This window comes from Hylobates moloch, unplaced genomic scaffold (assembly GCF_009828535.3).
Source record: "Hylobates moloch isolate HMO894 unplaced genomic scaffold, HMol_V3 SCAFFOLD_21, whole genome shotgun sequence".
NCBI lineage: Eukaryota > Metazoa > Chordata > Mammalia > Primates > Hylobatidae > Hylobates > Hylobates moloch.
The window spans coordinates 49857982-49870063 of NW_026652296.1; the positions used below are offsets into that span (position 1 = coordinate 49857982).

At 35.4% G+C, this 12082-nt stretch overlaps 1 long non-coding RNA gene across 1 annotated transcript in view; it reads left to right on the forward strand.

The window, feature by feature from the left end:
* The window catches only part of LOC116460991 (uncharacterized), a 116919-nt gene that overhangs the window by 36603 nt on the left and 68234 nt on the right, over nt 1-12082 (forward strand). Inside the window, exon 2 of the long non-coding RNA XR_009211500.1 lies at nt 10543-10619. This is a non-coding gene — a long non-coding RNA (uncharacterized LOC116460991). The remainder of the gene's footprint in view (nt 1-10542; nt 10620-12082) is intronic.

A 12082-nucleotide genomic window follows, 5' to 3' on the forward strand; every position in this document is an offset into this window, starting at 1 on the left:
TCAATATTAAATTTCCCCAATTTAATTTTGTTTTGTGATTATGTAAGAAAATTTTCATATTCTTGGAGGATACACGGTGAAGTAATTCAAAATTAAGAGTTATAATATCTGAAACATAGTCTCAAAAGTTTCATCAGTATTAATAATTTCAAGTATAAATGCATAAATATATTTATATGTAGATACATGCATACAGATATAGAGATGTAGATATATTTAGAGAGGAAACCGCAGAATGTCAGTGACTGAGGAATATGGGTGACAAGTATCGTCAAGTTTATTATAATATTTTTTGCAACTTTTTGCTACATTTTTTTTCAAAATAAAAAGCTAAAAAAGGTATAATTGCCTGCATAAAAATGGAAGAAAAGATAGTGTTTGCTATTATTTTACTTATAACTTTATAACTTGGGGAACATGAAGAGAGTGAGGGAAGAGGTGAGGTTTGTTTCCATTATGAGCATGAAGAGGACGCGCAGGTTTCTTCGTTTCTTTGTGCAGTGCCCATGAACGGACCGTGGGGTACTCTGTGATCCCTTGGGATCAAAGAATGAAGGTTTCCTATACTCACTGACACTTGTCCTCTCTCCCCAGTGAATCAGCCAATTCCTCATGTCTTCGCGGCTCCATCTACTGTCATGCAGCCATAGCGCCACAATTCACATTTCCCAAGGGCTTTGCAGCTATTTAATAGATAATCCTCATTCCACTTTAGGAAGGTAGGAAAATTTAGATGGACCATTTAACGGAAAGACAAAGATAGGGAACAAAGATTAAAGGAACCTTTGGTCATAGTGTAAGTCTGTATTAAAACTGAAAAGACTCCTCCTTGGAGCTTCTAGTGAGGATTAATACAGTAATTCACTTTCAAATATTATACTATAGCGATCTTCAGAAACTAAACATCAGTAATCGCAGGCATCATGTGTTATTCTTTGCAATTATTCTTTTGCTGCTTCTCATATCCCCTGAGGATGTTTCAACCATTAAGCTCCTTTTAGCTGTGGAGATTTACTGCCTTTGTGGTGTGTGACTGACTCACTAAACAATAACATGGGATAAAGATTTTTGCTTTTATTTTTTTTTGTTACCTTATAGAGTACATTGGGGTGTGACTCCAGTGCTAATGAAATGCTCAAAAAAAAAAAAAAAACTTTAAGTCTCAGCATTTTGAATATGAATACTAAATCCCAAGTGACTAGAGTGGGACCAGCTGTGACCCCAAATTGGAAAATTTTAGAGTTCATGTTTCCTTCTTCCTTCATTTTACAAAGAATCACATCTAAACAATTTGAAAATTGTGCTAGACCGTTCTTCAGAGACTGCTTCTGTTTCAAAAATGGGTAGGATTGAAGGCTTATATTGAATTTGACGTGGATTTCACCTTGGCGCATTCCTAAAGAGTGAATAACTGAAAGATGCAGGAGACAAAAATGCAGGAAGGTGGGTAGAGTTCTCCCATGCTTCCGCTGGAGCTCAGAAAAGCACTCCCAGAATTAGGCTATTTTGGAAGCCTTTGCAGGGTGAGATGTCAAATGGGTCCCAAAGGTCTAGAAATACAGACTTACTGTCACTTAAATATTACAATAATTATGGTGTCCTGCTTTAAAAAAGACCTGAAGCTTGCCTGTGGATGGGGATGTTGGAAAAGTTACTCTCGTGAGTGACTGTGAAGGGTGGAGAGAGGCTTACTTGAAATCAGAACGTTGTAACACTGGATATGTATAGCTGTGGCTCCTAGTGAGCTGAAGTAGCCAGTAGATATTTGAGGTGTCTGCTCGTGTGCATTTTGTGGACAGTTACATAGCTCATTTCAACTGAGTGCAGTTTTCTGTGTGCATATAGTGTTCTCAAGGATGAAATCTTGCATATGTGATACGGTTTGCCTTTGTGTCCCCACCCAAATCTCATCATGTAGCTCCCATGATTCCCATGTGTTCCATCAATACCTAGTTCAGTGAGCTGTTCCTATTCGGCCTTCTTGCCCAGGAATTTTTCATAAGTTTTTAATTGAAATAAAACATATGTGACGAACAATAAAAAAATCATTAGTGTACACTTTGATGGATTTTACAGCTCACTGGTATAATCATCATGCCAGCAGCAAAGCTACATGCCACCATCTAGTTCTTATACCCAAGCATGAGTATCCACTTTCCTGACTTCTAGCAGATAGGTTATTCCTGGCTGTTTCATACTTTATATTAATTAAACCATACTGCATATATTCTTTTGTTTCTGGCTTCTCTCAGCATTACGTTTTTGATATTCTACCACGTTGTTGCATATAGGTTCATGGAGTTTCATTGCTCATGGAGTCCTGTTGCAGATAGTTCAGGGAGTCTCAGAGCTATATAATACTCAACTTTGTGAATGTTCCACAATCTATATATCCTTCTTACTATCAATAGGCACTTGGGGCTGGGTGCGGTGGCTCACGCCTGTAATCCCAGCACTTTGGGAGGCCGAGGCGGGCGGATCATGAGGTCAGGAGATCGAGACCATCCCGGCTAACACGGTGAAACCCCATCTCTACTAAAAATACAAAAAATTAGCCAGACGTGGTGGCAGGCGCCTGTAGTCCCAGCTACTCAGGAGGCTGAGGCAGGAGAATGACGTGAACCCAGGAGGTGGAGCTTGTAGTGAGCTGAGATTGCGCCACTGCACTCCAGCCTGGCTGACAGAGCGAGACTCCATCACAAAAAAAACAAACAAACAAACAAAAAAAACAATAGGCACTTGGGTCATTTCCAATTTTTAACTATTATTTACATATATTTTTGTAATATATGTACATATCTGCAGCAGTATTATGGAAATAACATATATGTAATATATTAATGTAATACCTTATATACATATATTTTTGAGTGAATATGCAGCAATATTATGGAAATAACTAGATGTATTTTATATATAACTAGTTGACACATTATATATGTATATATGAAATTCAATTCATCATTTTTAAAAATAAATAGCCTTCTGGGTCTTGTTTAAGAAGTCTTTACTTACTACAGTGCCATGAAGCTATCTTCTCATTTTCTTTCTAAAAGCTTTATATTTTACTTTTCACATTTAGACCTTCGATCTTTATGGAATTGTTGTTATGTATGGTATGAGATAGAAATCAACACATATATGTATATATTCATATATATTTTTCTATATGAATATACAAAAGACACAAAACCATATACTAAAATCACCATTCTTTCTCCACTGCACTAGTGTTACCTCTGACACAAATCAGATGACCATATATGTGTTGAGCAGTTTCTGGTTTCTTTATTCTTTTCCATTTGTTTGTTTTGTTGATTTATTGATTTACCTGGTGTCCATATCACAATATCTTAATACGTATACCATATATTTGGTCTTAATATCTGATAGTACAAGTCCTCTAGTTTGTATTCAATAACAATAACTACCAGTTTGGCCATTCTAGTTCTTTTGCAGTTCCAAAGGATCTTCGATTATAAATTTTTATAATCAAAACTCTGATAAAAATTTTGCATTAAATTACACTGTATTTTAAATCAATTTGGAGAACACTGAAATTTTAAAATGTTTAGTCTTTTATTCCGTGCATATAATCTCTTTGGGTCTTTCAAAATTTCCTCTCAATAGCATGTTACTGTTTTCAGTGTAGAGGTCTTTCATGCGTATTATTAGATATATTTGGAGCTATTTGATGTTTTGATAATATTTTAAGTGTTATTTTATCAAAATTGAATTACCTATGTATTTATTGATGACGTCCAGAAGTAAACGTGATTTTTACATTAACCTTCTATTCAACGACCTTGTTACATTACTGTATTAATTCTACCCATGTGTCTACAGAGTATTTTGGTTTTTTAATGTACAAAACCTTGTTAGCTGCAAGTAATAAAACTTTTCTTCCTGCGTATTCAATTTCTAAAGAGTTTATTTTTCTTATCTAGGTCTTACCTAGGACCTCTAGTCTATAGCTGCACCTTTATTTTACTCAGGTTTTAATTTTAAGGGAACAAATGACAATTTTCATTGTGTGCTGTTTATTGTAGGTTTTGTGTAGATACTATTATCAGATCTTAAAAGTTGTCTCCTTTACCTGTTGTGCTAATAGTTTCTTTTTAATCATGAATGAATATAGAATTTCATTTAAATATTTTCTCCCATTAATTAAGATAATTTTTTTCTTTTTTCTGTTAGTGTTGTAAGTGTCTTAGTTGAATTTTGAAGGATAAGCCAACTTTAAATTTCTGGAATAAATCAATGTCATCATGATATATTGTCCTAATCATATACTACTGATTTTCTAAAACAAAACAAAAGACTACAGTTAATCCATCCCCCCGAATAAAATAAAAATATTATTTCAGCTCTCTAGCCTTCTATGTACACTACCATCTATAGAATAACTAAATTTGTTTTGTTTACTATATGTTAGATGTTCTACCAGGGTATTAAATCTATATTAACCTCTTTAATATTCATGATTAAAATGAGAAATAATATCTCATTTCTATTTCACAAATGAGAAAATCGAAGCAGGAAGAGGTTAAGTACCATGCCAAAGGTCACCCCAAACCAAATTTTGTTCCTGGCTGGCTGATTCCAGAGCTGGTGTGTTTGTGATCCCACCATGCTGCTGGGCTGTGTCTTTCAGCTGAGATTTTTACCCTCAAATATTTTAACAAGTTATTTAGAGATACCAATAGGATTTTCTGGCTTTCTTACTATTGTTTCTTGTACACTGGATTCATTTGTTTCTCTACTGGATCATATCTACTATTGCATATTTTACAGAAAGTCTAGGTATGATAAGACTCCTGAATAAATGCATGTCTGAAAGTGTATTTCTTTATTTTCACATGCAAATGATAGCACTGTGAAATATGACAGTACATTTATTTCCCCTCCACTTACTCTTGCATATATCTGTTCCAAATTTCCAAACACTAGGATCTTTGACCATTCTTTTTGTCATTCCGAAATTTAACCACAATATGTGAATAGCTATATCTTTTACAATTCATTCTGCTCAATAGATCTTTTTATCCTGATGATGTATGACCTCTTTAATCCTGAGAAATTTTCTCTCATTGTTTTGAGAATTTCAGGCTATATGTTTAAGGTTCTTGCAGCTTCGTTCAGGTTTACTTAATAATTTTTTAACATACGAAGACATTTATAAGAGAAAAAAATCCTTCATAATTATATCACCCAGATGTATCAACTGTTATCATTTCTCTGTAATTATCTCCTATAAGCCATGTCTGTGGTTTTTAAATAATTTAAATCACTTAATGTTTAATGCTGTATTTTACTTTTATCTCATTACATGTTATGTATTTTTTTACATATCGCAGAGTATTAGTAACCATTTAAAGGCTTATTTTACTCCATTGAGTTAAAGGCTTATTTTATTCCATTGAGTTGTCAAAACTTTTTTTACCTAGAAAAAAAAAGATTCTGGAGAGACAATCACATTCTTACATGTGGCTTGACAAACCACCCACACCTTTCCCTGCTAAGCCCAATGAGTTTACAGCCAACTAAGAAACCGTGGGTATTAGACGATAGAAATTTAAAAATACTAACTCTACAACTTATAAAATTAAGTGAAGAAAAAACACTTTGTCTGGTGGCCAGGGCCCACATGGGATCCCACACTTAGAAGAGACCAGCCCTTGGTTTAATGCTATTCCCTCAACACTTTCAAATTAGTCATCATTTTTGAAAAGGGAGCTCTGCATTTAACCATGCACGGGGCTCTGCAGATTATGTAGCCAGTTCTGCTAGTAGCCTTAGTCCGTATTTCTAGTGTTTCCTTTTAAGTCTGGACCTTGTAATGGCCCCCCATGGAAAGGAATTTGCAGAGCTGACCTTTGCTTTTCAGCTGAAATGGGATCACTCCCGCCCTTACATCAAGCCCCAATTTCAAGAACAGAGAGAGAAAAAAGGCCTCATCACTAACCTCTAGATGTGTTTATCCCTTGGAGAGGGAGCTGTTGAAGAGGATCACTGTTCTTTCCCAAACATTTGAAAGGGCAGAGGCACTGCTTTATGAGCTAAGTTATGACTTCCTAAAGAGGGAGGAACATGTTTTTCCTATGATTTCAAAAATGTGAAGGGCTGTCAGTGGCAAAGATCTCTGATTGATTCAGAACTATAACAGGTATAAAACTCAGTCAGAAGAGTGACAGTAAGAGGCAGGCTTATTTGGAGAGAATGCGAGATTAATCTATTTTAAAATGAGTATTACTGAAAAACTAGAATCTGATAACTTGAGATATAAAAATTTGTTATCATTGGAAATATTCAGCCAGGAAATAACTGAATGCATATCTACTGGGAAGAGGTCTTTAAATACAGAGTTGAAACTACCGCTTCAGGAGGAATAAATAAACCAACTTTCTCTGTAATTTATTTGGTTTTCCTTCTTCAAGGGATGCCTTATTAATCTATTACTGTTCTTTTCTGTTCTTTTAATTTTTCAATACTCTTTCAATATTGAATACATCTCTGAGGCTGTGCTTATATCCATACTCAACTGTCTTTCAAAAGTATATATGTATATATCACTTCTATTAAATATATAGTAAGAAGTTATTGTATGTTTCCTACTGCAAGCCACTGGACTGAAATTTAAATTATGTATATAACATCTTACTTGATTTTATCTGATACTATCATTATCCCATTTTATAGAGCAAGAACCCAAGGCTTAGATAGGTTTACCATCATGTTCATAGATACTCAGCTAGAAAAGCTCAAAATTTTATTCAAACTCCCACACATCTGATTATAAAACTAGGATTCCTAAATACCACAATACAGTGTTTAACACATCCTAATATTTTTGCCCTATATTTATACACACTCAAGGTATCAAACCTTTTGCCCTTTTACCAGCAATCTGGCATACCTGTCATTAGAAAGTTCTGTACTTAATATTACTATGGCAAAAAAAAAAAAAAAAAATGCCACATCTGACTTGTTGTTGTGATATGATATATCACTTAATCATCATGGAAATTCCATGAGATGGGTAGAGTTTATTATTCCCATCATGAATGAAGCAACAGAAATTTAGAAAGATTAAATAATTTGCCCAAGAACCCAGGATTACTCTTTTACCAATTTTCAAGAATACAGTATATTGCTATTAACTATAGTCACTATGTTGTACAATAAATCTCTTGAAGTTATTCCTAAGATTATTCCTAATTGCTAAGAGAGTAGATTTTAGTGTTCTCACCATGAAAAATGACAAGTTTGTGAAGTAAGGCCTATGTTAATTAACTTGATTGAGCCATTTTACAGTGTACGCACATATCAAAACATCATATTGCACAGGTAGATAGATATAATTTTATTTCCCAATTAAAAAATAAGTAACTAAATGAAACAAATAATTTTAAATAAACTAAAAAATAAAATTAATAAATATACACTTTTAAATTATTTTGTATTATTAAAATTCATAGAAATTAAATATACATAAAAAGCAAACACACTGTATCTTTTTGGAAAAAAAATTTGTTTTTCATACAATTGTATGTTTGAGTAAGAAAAAAATCATTCACCTCCTATCTTTGATTTATTATTTTTATTTGCGTGGTTTACACTCTGTTCAAGCAAGGATTCCCTATCTGGACACCACAAGCTACCTATAAACTGATATTCACATTGTGAATGAATTACACAAGAGAAAAATAAAGCTCAAAATCTGCTTGTCAAATCAAAACTCAAAAAGATAGTAAGTGTTACTATTTAAATTTCTAGATATCAAACAACACATAAGTTATGATTACCTGTATAACTTTTTAACATAATAAATGAAATTGAAACATTACATTTAAAAAAGAACCCGTGACTAGTGACTTGATAGAGAGGCAGGCACAGGAACAGACACCTTGAATCACACTAAGGAAAATACTAAGGCTTCAAATTAGGATGAAAGAACTGCAAAATTTGGCAGCAGCCATAATCCTTGAATCTTTCTTGCATCCTGGCTTCCTTTGTCACTTTTGTGATCTCAGTGACTTGTCATTTTTGCTCCTTGGTTTTCCATCTCAGACATTGAGCTGACTCATAATCCCCCAGGGCAGCAGTACGGAACCAGAACAACCCTGTCCCAGACAGTTCAGTTGTGTTTTATCAATGTCTCACTCATAGGACCCACTTTCTTCCTCATTGTCATGGCCACAGTCCTATGTACCTTTGCTGAGATGGTGTTCAAAGAAATTTCACAGCTTCACTTTGTTCTCAGGTACATATGATTGTTCAGGGGCTGTCGCTTGCCTTCGTTCTGCATTTCAGTATAAGAGTATCTTTCTTACTGAAATAATAACAGAATTTTTTCTTTTTGCTTTTCTAACTTCACTGAACTATACCATATTGAGTCTTTGGATTAAAAAATATTGGCTCTGCCTTCTTTCCATGATATTGCATAGTATAAAAGAGATTCCTTAATTTATGCTTGAGTTTATCACTAAACAGATGATTATTTTAAATTGACATCTTTTGTTTCTTTACTTGTGCTTCAGGAAAATGCCACAGAGGATTATTTAAGACTGTTGGGCTTGGCGTACCATTTGTGTTCTTCGGGTTAATGACCAGTTTCCTCAAACTACAAAATGCTAACATTTCACTGTTTCATCATGGAATGCACAGGCTTTATACTGATGCAGAGAAGGGCTTTCACAGCCCCAGAATGAAGCTAATTGTACTATTTATTATACTATTTATACTTGCTGCACCTCCTTCCATTCAAGGAGAGAGAACCTTTTAAGAGCCCTGTCAAAACTGCAGGTGTGCCAGAGGCTCCTGCTAACAGCAGGGGCAGGCTTTATAGCATTTCCTCAGGACTGCTTCAGATCACTTTTCAGTGTGTAAAACCGGATTTTCATTAATGGCACTAATGACACTCTAATGGGGACAGGGCAGCTCACCCAATGCCAGAGGCAGAGCAAGCCAGGCTGAAAAGAGGCCAGCCCAAGCTGCTGTAAGATGAAATGCTGCAGGGTGTTGATACATTGCATTTATTCTCAAATACCGGGCAGGCCCAGGGCCTACTTGTTAAATGGGTTGCCTTTGAGGCTGAGCAGAAGTGGATCCAGTTACAGTTTTTCACATAAGGACAAAACGAGAAGACAGAAAAAGCTCAGGCTTCAGACATTTGCAAGCTGCAGCTGTTTTTCATGGCAGGAGATTCTGAAGACTTATGAGCTGACACATTACCCTCGACATTACCATGTATTGACCTCTCTGCTCCTTCTTCTCCCTGGAGTGGTGTTCAAGGCTACTGTTTGACACAAGGGCCACCAAGGACCATATCAAAGCAGTGGCCCCATCACAACTCATCACTTTTAAAACACATACAATCTGCTCTAGGCGGAAATGTGGAGGAGCAAATCCAGTGTTCTGGCCTTTCCTCCAGGGAGGGAGCTCAGGTGGACGGTAGTCCCTGATTTCTAAAGCAGCTCTTCATGGTAGGTCAGTGTAATTTTTAAACAAATGGTGTAAGGGCAAGGGAGACTACAGAAGGCTGATGGAAATGGATTATTTTGACTTTCTTCTCCTTGTGTGATCCATCAGCACAGAAAAGGCTTAATGTGCATTATTCTTACTTTTCTTTGATCTTTTTTAGGGAATATTGGGAGAAATGTTGGCCTTTCCAGTTTGCTTGAGTATTTGTAATATTAAAAACAATGAACAGGCTGCTTTTCAGAGAGGATGGTCAGTCACAGAACCAGGAATGCATCTTAACCATCAGGTCTATAGGCATAGCAAAAGCAAGGTGCCCACACCACCTCTTCCTCTCTCTATACTGAAGCACAAGATATCAGCATCCTATGAAAAACTCATTGTCATTCCTGTTCTAATTTTACAGACAAAGGTGAAAGATGCAGAGGGAAGTTGAATAACTTGTCCAGAATCACATAGGAGTTTGTGAATGAGCCAGAACTAGGAACCTGGTCTTTTAGCTTTCCATCCAGTACTGTTCTCTGTTCTGTGTTGCTTCTCAAGAAAATCTCCTTTGAATTGTGGCTGTGCAAGTTGTGCCGCCACAAGAGCCTCTTTGGTAGGGCAGCAGATGCAGAGTCAGCCTCCTGGTCAGTAGCTGATAGTCCTGCTTCTGTCGCATTTGACATAGTTGCTTTCCCTTGGACGTCACAGCTGTCTCCTATGAAGGGCCCAAGCAAAAGGGAAGGACCATTGTTAATTCTCTTGGTCATTTTTCACTGAGACCCACGGAGCTTCCAACAGGAACTTTCCTTCTAATGTTCCATTCTGGAGAATTGGGATTTTCTTCCCTTTTATTTCTCCAGCTGGATAATCCCTCCAAGTTTTACACTGTGTATTTTTCATCAAAGTAATTTTCTCACATCCATATTTATAGCATTAAATTACCAAGAATTCTTTCCAATTCATGTGTACATAGTAGCCATTTTTATGTCAGTACAAGGGATTACTATGCTGAAATACACATAATGAAACAATGGGAGTTAGCCATTTCAGCATTCTTTTTTTTCCCTCTTTATCTAGATTTTGGTTTGGCTGTTACAGAAGTACGACCACAAAATGGACCTAAAATATGCACATTTGTCAGATTTTCCCCTGTGGTAAGTAAATAGTTGGCTCTCTGTGCTACTGCACTGACATAAAGCTATTTTGAATATTCTTGTTAAGGCTGGTGGAATTAGGTTGTGATATTAAAGAAATTAATGTATCTTGAAGGGCCAGGATAAAATAATTGAAGAAACGAAAGCATGATTTAGTAATCACTGGAGAAAGAAGAATGGACTTAAAGGCTACTTTGCTTGCTTCTTTGACTTGAGATGATAAAATGAAATAATAAGAAAGGAAATATTCTGTGTAATATGGCAAGATTTATATATATGTAATGTGTGTGTATACATATATGTGCATGTGTATATATACATGTTATATGTGTGTGTATATATATATACACACATGCACACACATATATGAAACTTGTCCTATTCCACAGGGGATACATATATATACACACACACACACAAATATATTTAAATTATATTTTAACATCATTTGTCATTAGGGATTTGTAAATTAAACCAACATTAGATACAACTATACACATGATGAATGAAATGGCCAAAATCCAAAACACTGACAATATCAAATGCTGATGAGGATGTAGAGCAACAGGAACTATCATTCATTATTGATGTAGTCACTTCAGAAGGCAGTTGGCAATTTCTTACTAAGCTAGCCATAGCCTTACCATAGGATCCAGCAGTGACACTTCTAGGTATTTAACTGACTGCTTTGAACACTAAACCCTTAAAAAATCTGGACAGGAATATTTATAGCAGCTTTATTCATAATCATCAAAAACTGAAAGCAACCAAAATGTCATCCAACAGGGTAGTGGATAAACAAATTGTGAATAACATCCATTCAATAGAATTTTATTCAGTGATAAAAAGGACTGAGCCACAAAAAGACATGAATGAATCTTAAATGCATGTTGTTCAGTGATTAAGCTGGTCTGAAAAGTTTCTATGGTATATGATTCCATTTCTTTGGCATTCTAAAGAAGGCAAAACGATAGAGACGGTCAACAGATCCAGGGCTTTCAGAGGCAGGGGGAGAGTTGAATAAATGAAATAGGGGAGGAGATATGGGGGAAATTTTAGGGCAGCGAAAGTATTTTGTATCATTCTGTACTGGTGAATACATGAATCTATCCATTCGTCAAAAAACCTATAGAACTCTATAGCACAAAAAGTGAAACTTACTGCATATTAGCTTAAAAAATTATTTAGGAGGCCAGGAAACCCCAGAAACAGAATACAGAATGTGACAGAAGAATCTAACTGTACTACAAATATGTAAAACAACATCACTAAAGGGAAGTGAAGAAGAGATACTGAGCTAAGATTGGAAATGATTAGGATCTGTGAGACTAAAACCAAAAGACACTCTATATAAGCACTGTACCTCAGTTGATAAATGTGCATCTAATGGGGGTACTGTTAACAGTTTTTAAATAGCCACTATACCTGTATATTGAAATTAAAAAATTAGGTACATGAATGTC